Source organism: Corvus kubaryi, unplaced genomic scaffold (assembly GCF_017639235.1).
Source record: "Corvus kubaryi isolate FWS band 111438036 unplaced genomic scaffold, C.kubaryi_AGA036_p1.0 split2-37374, whole genome shotgun sequence".
Taxonomy (NCBI): domain Eukaryota; kingdom Metazoa; phylum Chordata; class Aves; order Passeriformes; family Corvidae; genus Corvus; species Corvus kubaryi.
The window spans coordinates 5,709,688-5,725,602 of record NW_024582082.1 but is presented as its reverse complement, the minus strand read 5'-3'; positions in this window follow the sequence as shown (position 1 = coordinate 5,725,602).

Sequence of the window (15,915 nt, the reverse complement as noted above, 5' to 3'; positions counted from 1 at the left end):
GAACTGATTAATCAGGCAGGTCATGGTGCACAATGAAGAGGGAGCAAAACTATTCATCTGAGATGGGTCTTCTGGGGAGTGGAGACAACTACCATGGCCTTACATGTAGCTCTTCAATGAAAAGGCAACAGATTGGTTTATTGCAAACTACGAATTTGGTTACTGGGCTGTGCTCTTACTCACAGCTCTCCAGGCACCCCAGACTCCTGTCTGGTCCCAAGAGCCCCTCGGTGCAGGTGTGATGCCCACAGCAACACTCAGGAACCTGTCAAAAAGCCAGTTAAAGAGTAGCCTTCTCTATTAAGTTTTTCACCTGTTCTAGGCAGGGAGATATTCAGGAGTTCGATTCCATAAAGCAGGGAGCAAGGCCAGCCTGCGTGTTGCAGTTTAACCCCAAACAGCAGCCCACTTCCCAGCCTCAAAATGTCCAAGGGGGTAATGCCAAGCCCAGATGGATCTCAGAGATCTGATGCTGGAGAACATGAGGCATCATCTTCACAAACTGGCAACAATTTTGTCTCCGAAATATTTAAGGCTCATGGAAGAGAGAGCTAGCCAAATTCCTGGGGAGATGCATCCCTGCCTTTTGGCACCTGCATTAGACAAGATGGTTGGGATGGTCTAGTTGGATGTATCGTGGAAATGGGCAATGGAACAAAAATGCCTGCACATAGAGAGAATTTTGGGCTGCTAAAAAGACTACATCACCTCTGTATGTTGCGTCCCCTCCCACTGAGCCCATTTCACAGGAGATAGAATAACCAAGCTGACAACAAAACCAACTCACCAAGAACAGCTCTGCAGCTCACATCTGACATTTTTCTGTTTAGACAGACACCTTCTAAACCCCAAGCTGGCTTTTGAAGGAGTGAGGTGCAGGAGGGTGTTCCACAAGGCCAGGACCCAAACCCTGGGTACCGAACCCAGGCAGCCACCCCGCTGCCCATCACCATCACCAGGGGAGAGCCACCAGCCACAAGGGCACTGCTGGTTTTCCAGGCACTCAACAGAGCAGGGACAGACAGACCTGGGGTACTGGGGCTCCACCAGCAGCTCCACACTGTCCTAGAGCCCATCCTGAGAAATTATTCCCCAATAAACTTACTAAAAAGCTATTATTAAAAATATCTATTTGTAGGCAGTTTGAGCACATAGGGCTTCCCTAGGGTGCTCACTCAGGGTTTGCTTATAGTATCCTCATCACAGATGGTGCTGAATGCCTCGGTTTGGAGTGAGTAGCCAAAGAATCATTTCAATTTAATTGCAAAATAAATGTTAGGCTAGTCCCTGTATGTTTTGCATAAGTATTGCAAGTGCCACCATAAATACTAATGGGTCAAATATGCCCCAGTGTCAGTAAATCATTAGCAATGGATGTGGAAAGGAATTAATTTTCCTTCAGTTTATCCTGAAAGAATTGCAGTAAGACCTTGTTTTATTGTGTTTGATTAAGTGCTGGTGGTATAACATAATTTCCCCTAACCATTAAAACTGCTGGTGCTGTACTTCTGCATAAATGCCTCTAATGTGATGAGGCCATATTTAATATTTACTCTTCCAAAGTTAATACATTTAGGGGAGACATTTTGTGCCCTAAAAATAGTTCCTTGGTCTCAGATTTCCATGTAGGGCTGTGAAATGATGTGTCTGCTGTGATTGCAACAGATGAATAAGAAAAAAATCTCTAAAGAAATAAACAAACCTATGACTAACCCACAAAACAAGGGAAAAGTCCCACTGCAGCCAATGTCGACCCTGGCTGATTCAGAGGGTTTCACAAGTGCTGCCTCTGCCATCTTGCCCATCCCAAACTCTATCTGACAAACTCATTCCCTGTTCGTTTAATGCACAAGTGAAAAATAGACTTGTGGAGGGTCTAACCAGGCATTTTTTCATGGAGGGTTTAATCAGGTACGTTTTCCCATGGCAACTTAGCTTGGGGATAAGTTGGGACTGGTATTGGTTGCAGGCATCTCTTCCTTCTCCTGAGATGGCCAAATATACTGGAGATCCACCATTAAGTCATGGTGGAGAGGTGTTTAGCCCCTGGCCAAGTTTTGGGGGGACAGAGTGAGCCCACAGCTTTGCCCATATCATCCCTCATCCATGGGAGGGTGCTATGGGTACAGATCCTGGACCTTGTCTGCCATCGGGTAGAAATCATTCAAACAGCAGAGGTTATAGGGGAAATAGGAGGTAAGAGGAATGCAACTCCTTTCCAAAATCAGAAGTCAGGTGCTGGAGGTGTTGTTTGTGCTGTGGGTGCCCTGAGAAACGAGCCCTGGGGAGTCTGAGCTCTGCTGGTCTGTGCAGTGGTGGGATGGAGTTTCCCAAGGTGGTGGGATTTTGGCATTTCCTGAAGTGCTGGGATGGTGTTTCCCAGCTAAACCCACTCTGCTGAGTATCAGACACAGTGTTTTTCTTCAGGAGTAGCTGCTGTACATTCAGATGTAATAAAGATTAATGTAATTGACTGCCTGTGCTTATATTTTAAGTGGTACTTTATAATGCTGACACTGAGCATGAAGAGAAAATGCAGAGGTTAAAATACTGCTGTTACACCTGGTCATTAGCAGCCCTGCAATGAGCTCCAAATGGTCGGATCAATGAAATGGAATCTTTCCAAGGAAAAAAACGGCAGGTCAAGAAAGCAAAATAATACATCTGCAGCCATAATTCCTGGGAAGATTATTCTCAGGAGAGAGATGCTGAGGACACCAGCCATCCATGTGGGAATGGACCTGCCACGTGCTCTGCCTTCATCCAGACATCTCCCTGTGCAGGCTGGAATGCAGTACCCTGCAAGAGAGAAAATTCCCTGCAGAAAACAAGGTACCAAAACCCCTTCCAAGAATGCTCAGCTATAAATAGGTGTTTGTTGTATGGGATACCACAAATAACACTGACACTCCACGGAGCGACCGGCAGGCGGGGGATGAATTCCTGCCCTTAATAAGAAAGCAGGATAAATAAAGCATTTCTAAAAGAGGGAAATCAGCAATTTTTGAAGCTCCAGCTTTAAAATGAGTAAGTTTGGGGGATAAAGCACAGCAGCAGGGATGCCAGCCCTTGTGCCATGCATTCCCAAAGCCAGCTTGAGCCAGGTGCCATGCTGGGGGACAGAGGAGTCCTTGACACACAGAGAGACCAGCACACAGACCTGGCACAGTCCAGCCTCCCTCTGAAGGGATGTTCTGGAGAGCCATGGGGAATGAGCTGGTTCCAATCAGGTTTTTAAATCCTCCACACAGGGAGCAGCTCCAGAGCAGCACAGGGCCAAGCAGCATCACTGTATGGCCAGAGGCAAGTTAGGGACACACATCCCTGTGTCACCAGCATCACCTGCTTGGCACCAGCTCTCCTCTAGTAGCAAAAGGACCCATGGCTGATATTTTAGGCTGAATCACAAGGATGCCAAGGCACAGTCAGCCACAAGGCGCATTTATTGGCAGAGCAAGAGCCAGGTGTCTGCTGAGCTGTGAGGACTTAGGTCACTGCTCTGATCTGAAGCCTGTGAGCATCTCCCCAGTCCTCTGTGTGTGGTGCACAACAGGTCCAAAACTGGCTCATACAAACACACAAGGAGGAAGAAGGAGTATAAATAAAGGAGCATAAATAGCTGAGCTCCAGGGGCACAGGCTGAGAGCGGCGAGGGCATGGTGTGGCACTGACACAACCAGAGCTGAGAGTATGCTGAGAGTTGCCGTGCAGACCTCACTCCACCAGCAACCACAGCTCCCTCCCACCATCCCACTAGCCCCCCTGAGAGGGATCTGCAGTGTTTTCCATCCCAAGCATTAGAGGATATTCAGTGATGATGAAGTAACAGCCCCACCTGACACCAAGGGAGATGTCACTGCTGCCCCTGGCTCTCAGCTGCCTGTTGGAAAACATGACCTGAGATTTGAAACTCAGTATAACTCTCTGCTTCCTAATGGGGGAACATAGGATGCCATTACTGGCTTCTGAGACTGCTCACTGGTTTTTTTTTTATAGTTTCATAAAGTCTTTGGCTAAGGGTTCCCACCTCCTGACAATTAAGTGGACAACAGCTGCTTCAGCAAACAGAATCACCTTACACTAAGGCAGGGATGGCCAAGCTGAGGGCAGTGCTGCCTGATAGCCAGAGGAACCACACTGGGGCCCTCACAAAAATCACATTTCAGCTGATTTTCCAGTCTGAGGGTGGTGTTTGCTGGCTGCTGGAGAGCTGTGATGCTGGGGGCTGGCAGAATTGAAATTGTCATGCATATACAAACTCATTTTGCCTTTTGGTTTCTGTGAATGTGTCAATGAAAGAAGTTTGTTGGAAAGGAGGTATTTGGGGGAAAGGTTTGTGGACCTGAAGGGCTGTACTGATGGGGTAAATAAGGAAGGAATTGGCTCAGTGCTGAATGACTGGAAAGAACCAGGAGTCTGTTTGCTGCAGCAACTGAAACATCTTTCAGACTCAGCCGTAGGCTAAACCCAGCTGGAATGAGCATCTGCAGCCCTCAGAAGGGAAGCAGCAGGAGCAGGGGTTTTGTTGACAAAATATCCCCGTTCCCTTCTCTTCATTTTGTGCCTCTTTGTCTTTCCCAGAGGGTGGGGCTGTGACTGTGTCCCCCTGTAGGACATGACAGAGCAGGGCTGTCCCCCCTGAGGATGCTCCCGCGATCTGGTCCAAGTGGAAAGCCAGCCACAGGCAGCAATTTCAGTTACATTTTGCTCTGAGAGTTTGACTCACCCCAGACTGAAAGCCAGAACCCTGAACTCTTGGTGTGGGGGAACGAACGACACGCGAAACACCGAAAGCCGGGGAGGCTTGTACCCGCACCGGGAGCCGAAGGCAGTGGGCAGGCTGACACTGGTTCGCTGCCTGGCACCTCTGACTGTCAGACCTCGGCTTCCAAGCCTGGCCTCCCATGGGTGCTGCAGCCCCTTTTAGGGTGCTCTTAGCCCCGATAGGAGCAAGAGGACTGACAGGCTCAGATCCTCCACAGACGAATTTGTTTCACGATCAAACATAAACTGAAAGAAAAGCCTGGACTGAAACACCTCTGCCCCGGCCCAGCCCCAGCTCTTTTCCTCTCGTCACTGGCCCCCAGCTCATATGCTGGCTTTGATCCCACTCCCCGAGTGCCCCACACAGCTGAGCACTGGCGCAGCTCAGTGCAGCTCAGCAGCACTCGGGGATGCCCAGTTCCCACTCCAGCATGTGTAATTATGTCCCCAAAAACATACCTCCCTCCTAATTTCCTAATTTCTCCTGACTAAGAAGAAGAGGAGCTGTGGCGCTGCTGGTCCCATGCAGGGCTCAACCCCTGCTTTGCCATCCCCCATAGCCATCGTCTGCCCTCAGTGCAGTTTTCACAGAGTCACAGTTTGGACTGGGTTGGAAGGAACCTTAAAGTTCATTTACAACCTCCTGCCATGGGCAGGGACACCTTTCACTACCCCAGGTTGCTCCAAGCCCCATCCAAACTGGCCTTGAACACTTCCAGGGATGGGGAAGATAAAGCTTCTATGGGAAACCTGTGCCAGTGCCAGTGCCACCCTCACAGGGAAGAATTTCCTTTTAATATCTAATATAAATCTACCCTCCTTCAGCTTAAAGCCATTCCCATTTCTCCTGTCACTCCATGCCCTTGTAAAAAGTCCCTCTCCAGCATTCTTGCAGCCCTTTAGGTACTGGAAGGTTTTTGGCACCTTCACCTGGGGAGGGAAGGAAAGCGAAGGCATCACTCGGCGGCACCGAGAGCATCATCTTCGCTGCGAAACACATGAGTCATCTCCGCAGCAACAGCCGGTGTCAGCCTGAGCCGCAGGATCCCACAGGCTGCCGGGGAGAGCCGGCCAAACCCAGCGCATTTGGCTTCCCGGCAGCGCCCGGCCCCTTCTTCCTTCCTTCCTCCTCCCGCCGCCGCCTCACAGCCACCAGCTCTGCTCGAGACGATGCTGCTTTTCGGAACGCTGGGGGTTTTTTGCGGTCGATCTGGGCCAGCTGGCTTCAGGAAGACAAACCAGGGCTGATGTCCCCCTCCCTGACGCAGCTCTCCAAGCAGTTTGTGTTGGGTCTGCTGCAGTGGAGAGGGGCTTTGCTCCAGGAGAGCTTCCCCTCACTGCTGCACTGGCAGCACAGCCCTGCTGAGCACCTTCCCACCCCAGCAGCGGGGACAGGGACAGGGAGGGGAACAGGGACAGGGATAAGGACATGGACCCCGAGGCATGCCAGGATGTTCAGCACTACTGCAGCCTGAGGATCATCAGCTTCCTTATGCACTGTGTGCACTTAGTGATGTAAACAGTGAGAAGATGTAACCACAATAATTTTAAGACTTTTCAAGTCTATTTTGATGGCAAATTGGCACTCCAGCCCCATGGGCAGGTGACTATGCTGCAGAACACACCAGAGCCATCACTGCCCCTTCAAATGACACTGAGCTATCCCCGTGTGCCTGTCCTGGTGGCTCACCACCCAGCAAGCTGGTGGGTGGGAGCTAGGCTGGACCTGGCAAAATAAATCCATAAATAAATGAAAACTTCATAAAGGAGCAACACTCAGCCTGCTGCAGACAGGGTTTTCCCCAGCCCGCTCCAACTCTCCCAGAGCAGCCTCTGGAACAGGGAGCAGAGGTGACCCAGAGTTACACAGGGCTGTGCACAGAGGAGCAGCTTTTGTGGTAGCAGCACGTGGGAATTGCTCTTTTCTGCAGGAATATGAGGCCCCAACAAGGCCACTGCCAAAATCCTGATGATGAACACCCCAGTTGTGCATGCTCCAGTCTGGACACTGCTGACTGCGGGCAGGCATCCCAGTGCTGGGGAAAACACTTTTGGGAGCGCAGTGCCACTGGGCTGGTTTGAACTGCCACGTGGATCACACTGAGTGCCTGCAGAGTGATTTCATCCCCTGGGATAGCCTAGGAGCAGCTGAGGAAACTGTCCTACTGCCTGCAGTGGCACTTGCTGTGCCCATGGAAGGACAACTCTGCCACGGCTCCCAGCTTTGGCACTTTCAGTGAGCTCCCCATGAACCACTAGTGCAGCAAACATTGCAGCAAAGCCACAGGGGAAGGGTGGAGAGAAGCTGAAATTCGTGGGCTCTTGTCAGGTACAAACACTGCTTGGCTGTACACATGTGGTTAACGCAAAGAAATTGTGAAAATAAATAAAAGCTACATTTGCTTTTAGTGATGGACCAGAATCCACCTGATGGAGACAGAGCCCCCCCTTTCAGCTGCCCAGAAGCTGCTGCATCCCCAGCTCAGAATCAAAAAGCACTTGGAGATCCTTTTTGGATAAAGGCATGGACCATTTGAGCCAGAGGGAAATGGCTGGACTTCTTCTGGAATTGCAGGCCCTTGGTGTGTCAGAGCAACAGGACAGATGGAGGCTGGGAATATTAGATCAGAGCCCAGCCTGAGCAGGACGGGTTCCTATTGAGTGTGATGTTTAAACTGTAAATGTTCCCCACACATCTGCAATTTCTCTCTGGGTTTTCCCAAGGCAGAGGTGAACCCCAGCATGAAATGCCTTTAAAACACAAACATGGCCTAACACCTGTCCTAATATTTCGTACCCTGCTTGTGCTGAGAGAAGAACAACCAAACCAGGCTGAATGGCACCAGCAACCACCAAAGAGCAAATCTGTGCTGAAGCTGTTGGGTTAAAGAGCATCTCCTTACTCAGCCCCCACCCGGGGGCTCAGAAGCTACTCAGGCATTACAGCTGAGCAATCCACCAATGCCATCATCCACATTCGCCTGGAATTAAAAAGGTTTTTAGTCTTATAAATGTATATTACAGGCACATCTATAATGAATATGTTGAGATACCTATATACAAAAATCTATATAGATAGATAGCTATAGATAGATAGCTCTATAAATATAGTTTTTCTTCTACACATAGTCAAGGTACCTTGAATATCTATAGATGAAAAACTATATTCCTAGAATTTAAGGTTGAAAAATCCAATTCCACATGAGAAGAGAGAGAAGTGTTTGCTCATGTCCTGAGCTGTACTCGATGATACATGTGGGTCTCTTCCAACTCAGAATATTCTCTGATCCTGTGTTATTCTGTGTGGCACCAGCCACCACCAAGGCTCAGTCCTGGGGTGCTCACAGCACAGGGGGTTCCCTGCAGTCCTGTGGCAGGTGCTCATCCTAGATAGGATCCATCCTCTGAACTTTGCTTCCAAGGAAATATGATATTTGCAGCTACCAAGAAGCTGGTGTATACACTGGTGGTTTGAATAGTAGTTTTCTTGAAAATATTTTTCTTTTTTCTGGTGTTCCTGGGTACTGGGAGCATGGCAGATGGGTGCTCAGGACCAAGGGTGATACAGTCTGAGGGCTATGGGTGCTCAGGACCAGCAAGGGTGATACAGTCTGAGGGCTATGGGTGCTCAGGACCAGCAAGGGTGATACAGGCTGAGGGCTTGCCCCTTTCCCATCCCAGGCCAGGCACAGGACAGCCACTGCCTGTGTTATGCACAAACGTGCATTTTATACTACAGCAGACGAAGAACTGCTGTTCTCACAGCTGTCTGACACAGAAATCATTCTTTGGGAAGTTCCTGAAGCAGGGAAAATAAAAAGCCACCCAAATACAGGCAGAACACTGCAGAAGCCCAGTTTCCTGAGCAGCCTCCACTGCCCAGGCAGGACCCCTCTCCCTGACCCCCTTTTCCCCCCAGGATTTCAGCACCCACTCCCACCCCCACGCTACTGGTTTCTAACCAAAGGCCACTGCAAACTAGACCGAGATCACCAGATCATTTTATGTTAGACACTAAACAGACATGAGATGATCACTTCAACTTAATTATATCATAATTAAGCCTTCATATTCCTGTCATCTGGAACTGTCAATGGCAGCCTGAGCAGAGCTGCTGCTCCTCTCCAAGAGCCATCACTCAGTGCTTCTGAGAGGTGTCAAAATAGGGGTAATTTTGCCTGCAGAGCCAGCTCATGGCTGTAAACAAGCGGTCGTGCTTCTCTTCAGAGCTCTGCAGTGGAGCAGGGGCTGTGGGCATCCCCTTGCCAGTGGCGTGGGGTAATGATTGTCCAGGGAATGTGGCAGCCTCAGTCCCCACATCCCAGCACCGGTACCAGCATTGCACCCCCACATGAAATCACCTCCTTGCCTTGTGTGAGCCAGCTGTGTAAAACATGTATTTAATCATGTTATTGGGAAAAGTTAAGCTTAAGTCAGCATGTACTTTTCCCTACAGAATCAAAAAGTGAGGCTGAGGATAGAAATGTGGGGAAGATGCCTTTCCCTGAGGTTCAGCTGAGCAGAGTACCCACTCCAGCACGAGCAGAGAGCTGGATGGGCCCTGTCTCTGCTGGAGGAGGCAGCAAGGGAACCATGTCCCCTCCCAGCCCCTTTGCTCACCAGGCCTGATCCTACTCCCTCACAGTCCCAAGACATCCATCCACAAACCCAGGCTTTCTTCTTCCCCTTCGGATGCCTCCCCTCCAGGCCAAGTCACAGAGCTCCCTGTGCATAAAGGCACTACAGTAACTACCATTTTATTATTATTTAATCTTACAAGCACCATGTAAAGCTTGCAAGGTTTTATTTAGGATTGTCTGCCAAAATTCCTGTCACCTTTGTGGTTTCCAAGTGAGTCATTACCACTGTTCCAGCAACACCCCATCAGCTACTGGGCAGGTGGAAAAGAGTATCTCCTTCAATTAAAGCAGTGATTAATTTTTGCAGAAGCAGTCTTTTGCAGAAGACTTCTGTGGAGGGTTTCCCTCACCCTTGGCCAGTGCACCTGCTGATGAGCTTTTTTTCCTCCATGTTTTAACAACTTCCCAATTAATCACCCTGGGAGGTGGCCGTGACTCATTGCCTCCTCCAAGCAAGTTGTGCCTCATTCTGCCTCCCAAGGAGCCCTCTGACCTCCCAGCCCTGCCTCCAGCCCACACGGCTTTTGGCTGGTCCTTGTCAACATGAGCTGATGTGTTTGTGTAAGCCTGGCACGACACGCATGGAAATAAAAGGCAAACCACAGTCAGCTACTGGAGTGTGCTTGGCACGTGGCACCACGGTCCCCAGGGTGTGCTGAGCACAGGGACCCACAACCTAAAATTAATGTGAGTAGAGACAGTGATGCTGACCTTCTTCCTCCATCTGCTCCATCCTCAGAAGCGGCTGGGGTGCAGAGGCTGGAGGAGGGCTGGCTCACAGCACTGCCCAGCCCAGGGCAGCCAGTGAGATGCTGTGGCAGGTGGAGGCATCAGAGTGGAGACCCCAGGCCCTGGAGACCCTGAGCAGCCTTTGGAGCTGGAGTTAACATCACCATGGAGCTGATCATACTCCATGTGCTGCTGGAGCAGGAGCAGCCAGTCTGCCCCTTGCTGTCCCCGTGTCCCCAGCACGCAGAGCTGGCCCTGCCACCTGCAGCCGACCCAAACAGCAGTCAGGCAGCACCACAGTAGAGAGGAGAGATCCCCAGCTGCAGGCAGAGGCACACAGAAGCAAATTAGAGCAGAGCTGCTAAAATCCACATCACAGCTTTTTGCATCCACGTACTTTTGCAGGGGAAAGCTGTTAACCACATTATTCTTCCTGAGCTGCTGATCTGATGAAATTGCTGCCCTTTGCAAGGGTATGCTGGCCCCAAATAGGTGCCTGTTTGCCCCGTCTTGCTCCCGAGTTTGACTTTGTGCTGTTTGTCTTCACAATTCAGCAATTCAGCAAACAGCTGCAAAGGATGTTTCATTCCTTGAAAATAATCCGTTCCTCTTACACCAGCTCTGTGCACAGTAGCTCTGGAGATCGTTGCACAACTCCCTGAGCTCTTTAAAAACATCAGTGTTGAGAGGTTAAAGATTTTAAAGCCTGCTGCCACCTATGGATGGAAGGAGAGCAGTGAGAGCAGGAATCCTCCCGGGAGCACGCCTGACTGGAAGGAGAGCTGAGCTGTGGATTAAACCCTTGGCAGTGGGGAGATGCCAGCGGCCCAGAAAGACACGAGCTTTCTCCTTCTTCAGACAAACCCAACAAGGTGCATGACACAAAGGACTGAGGAAAGGTATTGGGAAATTTGCTACCCATCATGTGATACGTGTAATATGGAGGGGCAATAAGCTTGGTTTTTGGCTTGCTGGATAATCTGATGATGGTGTTTTCATTGACAGACTGTAGCTTGCCTTCCCCTTTACCTATTTTTTCTGTTGTAATTAAATCCTTAAAAAAATGTACATATTTGCATTCAGATTTCTAAGGTGATAATTTCTGCAATAATACTCTACAAAACACCTGAAATGGATTATTTGTGGGGCCATGAAAACTACAGAGCAGCATATTCCATCTTCACTGGAGGAAACAGGGATATATCTAATGTAGATAATGCTGTAGATAACAACACATCTATAATATAGATGCTATTTTTATAGCACTGTCCCTAGCAGAGCCCTTAGTTCATGAAGAGGCTCTTTGGTCCATGGCAGGGGATACCTCCCATCTTCCAGAGAATCCCACCAGACCTCACAGGGTCAATGCTGCCCTCTGCCCAGCAGGACAAACCTTTACCTCACACTAGGCAAAGAGGAGAGGGCAGGAAGTGTGGTGCAGACAAACGACCACAGTTCAGTGCTGTGTGAGATGTTGTTATACACATGATGCTCATACACATGGTATTCATTGTTCTTTGCTCTGGTTATCCCCATGCATGCTCTGGAAGTAGAAAATGAGCTGAAAGCAGATACAACCTGATCACCTGATCTCAGGCACCTACCACCTTACCCTTTAGAAACAGATACAGTACTTTCAGCACAGGGTTAAAGATGTCCCATTGTTTTACTATTTTTAATTTTTTTGTAATTTCATCAGCTTCTTGAAAAACCCGGTTTTCTTTTATCCTGAGTCATTTGACATGAAGAAACTATTGTTCTAAACTGTGACTCATCAGTTTGCATCACCACTTTCCAAACCCCTCAGGGGCATGTGGGCTTCAAAGCAGGGAATGGCAGTCAGCCTTTATTTACCAATAAATAGGCACTTCATTTCTGCATTGACTCATTGCTGGTTAAGCCTTCGTTTGTTCCTATTCCTCGGTGAACCTGGAGTGATCGTTCTGTTTGCTTTTGTAATCGTTTTTATGAGGAGCATTCACATGAACCACATCTCACTGACAAGCTGTCTACTGTTCAAATACAAATGCCTGCAAGGAGAGACAAGTATCTAAACGATAGAGCTGAAATACCTGGAAATATCAAGTTTCCAGAAACTGCCATGAGGTGGAAAACACAACTGTTGGTTAATGAGACACCTCTAATTACAAGAATTCATGGGGGAAAGGAGGCCGCCATCCAAATTATCCACTTCATTGAAGCTCTTACACAGATCCTGACTATATCTTCTTGAAATCTGAGTCAAAGGAGCTCTTTTGAAGCTAGAATTCCCCCTGTCACTCAGAGATACATCACTCCTGACCAGCAAATGCAGCACCAGCAGCATGCAAGGGATGAACAAATTTTGCATGAGCAAAACCAAGCCTTGAGAGTTTAAAGGTGCAAAATGAAAGGCTAGATCCTGCTTTTCCTATGCACCAAGACCTGAATCATTCTCCTCCTGTCCTTCTGTGACTGAATAAGTACCAATAAAGAAAAGAAACTAAGACTTTTGGCAGCATTTGTCCTTCTAACCCCATAGTTGTCAAGATCCAATTATATTCAGCACCTTATCCTAAATATCTGATGCTGCACTTCCCAGTGGGACATAAATCAAATCATGGCTCACACCTCCTGCAGCTGTAGTGTTGAGTGCTCCAGCAAACTCTTGCCATGGTCCAGTTGGGCTGGGATTCATCTCAAGGGCAGGACGAATGCACAGGGCACAGAGCAGCCTTTACATTAATACTTGTGTGAATAGTTGGACTTGACCTTTAGAGGGCTTTTCCAGCCTAAACAGTTCTGTGACTCTGTGTGTCCAAGGCAAAGAAAAGTACAAGAACTAACTTGAAAGCCAGTGGGAATAAAATGAATGTCCCAACTACGACTAGGATGATTTCTGCTAAGTACCCCAAAAGAGGGTTGCACACCATGATAAGCTTAAACTGGAGCATAAATTTCTGGTTTTCCCTAACAGCAAGTAGCCAGCTGACGTGAAATTTTAACACAGTATTTTTCTTGCCTTCCTGCTTTTCTATGCTGTCCTTTGTACACATTTAGAAAGCTCATAGGAAAACCATTTAAAAGTAATTTCTACTCAAAATTTCTGTAGTAATCACCAACACTTCACTGCTGGCAGAGCTGCCCAGTGAGGCAATATGGGGTATAACTGCATTTGCAGGGGGGAATGAGCTGAATTTGGGGATTTAGGGTTTTCTTTGGCTCTTGTAAAGCAGTAACATGCCAAACTGGGCTCCTCATTGAATCCTCCCCATCAGCTTTCCACTGAGGACCTTTCCAGTACTGTAGAAGGCTTGTGGGCTAGAAGGCTTGCTCTTTGCACTCCACCTGATTTTTCACTCTTAGCTCAAAAAACCCACAAACTTTCTAAAGGTCAGGGCTGGGAACAGATTATTCCCCAGGGAGATTCAGAAGCATAGGCCGCTGGGGTCAGATGCAGGGTTGCAACACATACCTTATAGGCTGCATTACACAGAAGGGAGATGAAGGCACATGCTGTTCCAGGAGTTTGGGGGATGTTGTGTGTGAATGGAGGGGCACCATCTGTTTCTAAAAGGACTGTGCTCAAGCATTTGCTGAAAATGAGGTGGGAGTTCGATTGCCTCTTCTGCAGAGTGAGAAAAATCAGAATTGAAGTAAATAAAAAGGACACAGATTTTTTGGAGCAAGTCCAGGGGAGGCCACAAAGATGCTCTGAGAGCTAGAGCATCTCTGCTCTGGAGACAGGCTGAGAGCTGGGGTTGTTCATTCTGGAGCGAAGAAGGCTCCAGGGAGAACTTACAGCCACTTCCAGTGCCTAAAGGGGTTCCAAGAGAGCTGGAGAGGGACTTTGGACAAGGAGTGACAGGATAAGGGGGAACGGCTTCACACTGACAGAGGGCAGGTATTAGGGAGAAATTCTTCCCTCTGAGGGTGGGGAAGCCCTGGCACAGGTTGCCCAGAGAAGCTCCGGCTGCCCTATCCCTGTTCAAGGCCAGGTTGGATGGGGTTCTGCTCTCCCTCCTTGCATGACTTTTTCACCCAGTTCCCAGGGCAGGCTTTGGGTCTCCTCCCACCTGCCAGGACTCCTGTGCCTGCACAGGCAGGCTGCTGCTTGTCCCAACAAGCTCCTGCCCAGTGCCACCCTCCCACTCACACCCCTGGCAATGGGCTGGATCCCAGAAGGCTCCAGCCAAGGATTCAAGGTAGGACCAGCTCCTTCCCCACCACAGCCTTGTACTGTGCAGGTCACCATCGGTACCATCTAATGAGTGTAAAAAGCAAAGTCTCCACGGCCCATTTCTCTCATGTCTTTTTTTCCTTCTTTTGCAATCTTGAGATTTGCACGTTTTTTATATTTTGCAGAAAGGATCCAAGTCTCAGCCACACATCTGTTTATTTCAGATGTGGAACGTACAAAAGAAAAAAAATTTTTTGGTGATTTTTTTCTAGATGCTGTCTTTGTGAAGTGCTCTTATGCCCACAAGGTGTCTAAGATATTATTACAGAAACTCACATCGTTTTCCCTCTTATCTGGTAACACACATGGTGGTTTCTTTGCTTTATTGCATGAACCTACTTCCCTTTCACTAAGTATCTTCCAGCAGAACAATGTTCTGCAGGAAGTTTAAATTTGCTTTGTACCCCCAGAGAGGTGCAAGTGGAATGAGAGTTGACCAGGTCAGCCAAGGACTTCACCAGCCCCATCTCCACAGTGTGCATTTCATAATTTCATGTTTACAGAGACATAAATAGACTCATCCCACAGTCACGTGTGAGGATCTGTTACACATTCTCCACTGCAGTCAGACTCGCAGCAGCTCTGTTAACTTCAACTAACCACAGAGACTGCAACTTTTTGGGTTTTCCTCATTTCTCACAAAATAATAATGGCAAACAACACGTATAAACATCATGCTGATTCTCTCTTGCATTCTGCCTGACAATGACTCTGAAAACACAAGCAGAATTTCTTCTTTGATAGAGGTCTCTTCACAAATTTCTTTCCCAGGATTTTTAAGCATTCAAGTGTTGGAAAAAAGCTCCCCCCCAAAACAGCCTGGGAGAAAAAGAATCATGCTGGTTTTTTTAAGTTGGGAGGCAATTTAAATTACAGATCAGGAAACAAAAGGCTATTACAGAAGTGGTAATAGCAGATAGGAGGACTAGAGGGAAACTCAAAAAATAAAAAATACTATAAATCAAAAAGAAGTTCTCTTTGCAAACAAATCTTCAGGTCCAAGTGTCAAATCATCATAACCTTCTTTTGGGGATGTTCATCAGAGCTCCCCAGAGACAGCTGTCACCGACAAGGCAGTGAGTTAGAGCGAGTGGATAGGACACACTTCCTAAAAACATGCTCGAGTAAACCTCTCATTTTGAAGGAACACCCATACTTCTTTATACCAATGCTAAAAGCTTCTCTGATGTCAGCAACAAAACATAAGCTCTGAAAATGGGAAAACTACATTGTAGCGCTGCCTAACCACTGTTTCTCCCGGCAGCACTCAGAGCTCCAGCTGCTCTCCCTACCATAGCTGCCCATCTCAATTTCTCCCACACTACCTCCTGTAATTATTTATTTGCCAGTAAAGCAAAAGCTCTTAATTTTCTCTCCTGCAGACTCCTGATTTTCTTTTACCCTTTAAGACCTACTATAAGTGCAAACTTGTAGTAAATGTCCTCTGCAACTTCATGCTAATGCATCTCAGTAAAAATATTTTGCACAGGTTTATATTAAATCTCTTGTGTGTGTATATATATGTATACATACATACATACTTATTATAGATATAATACATAC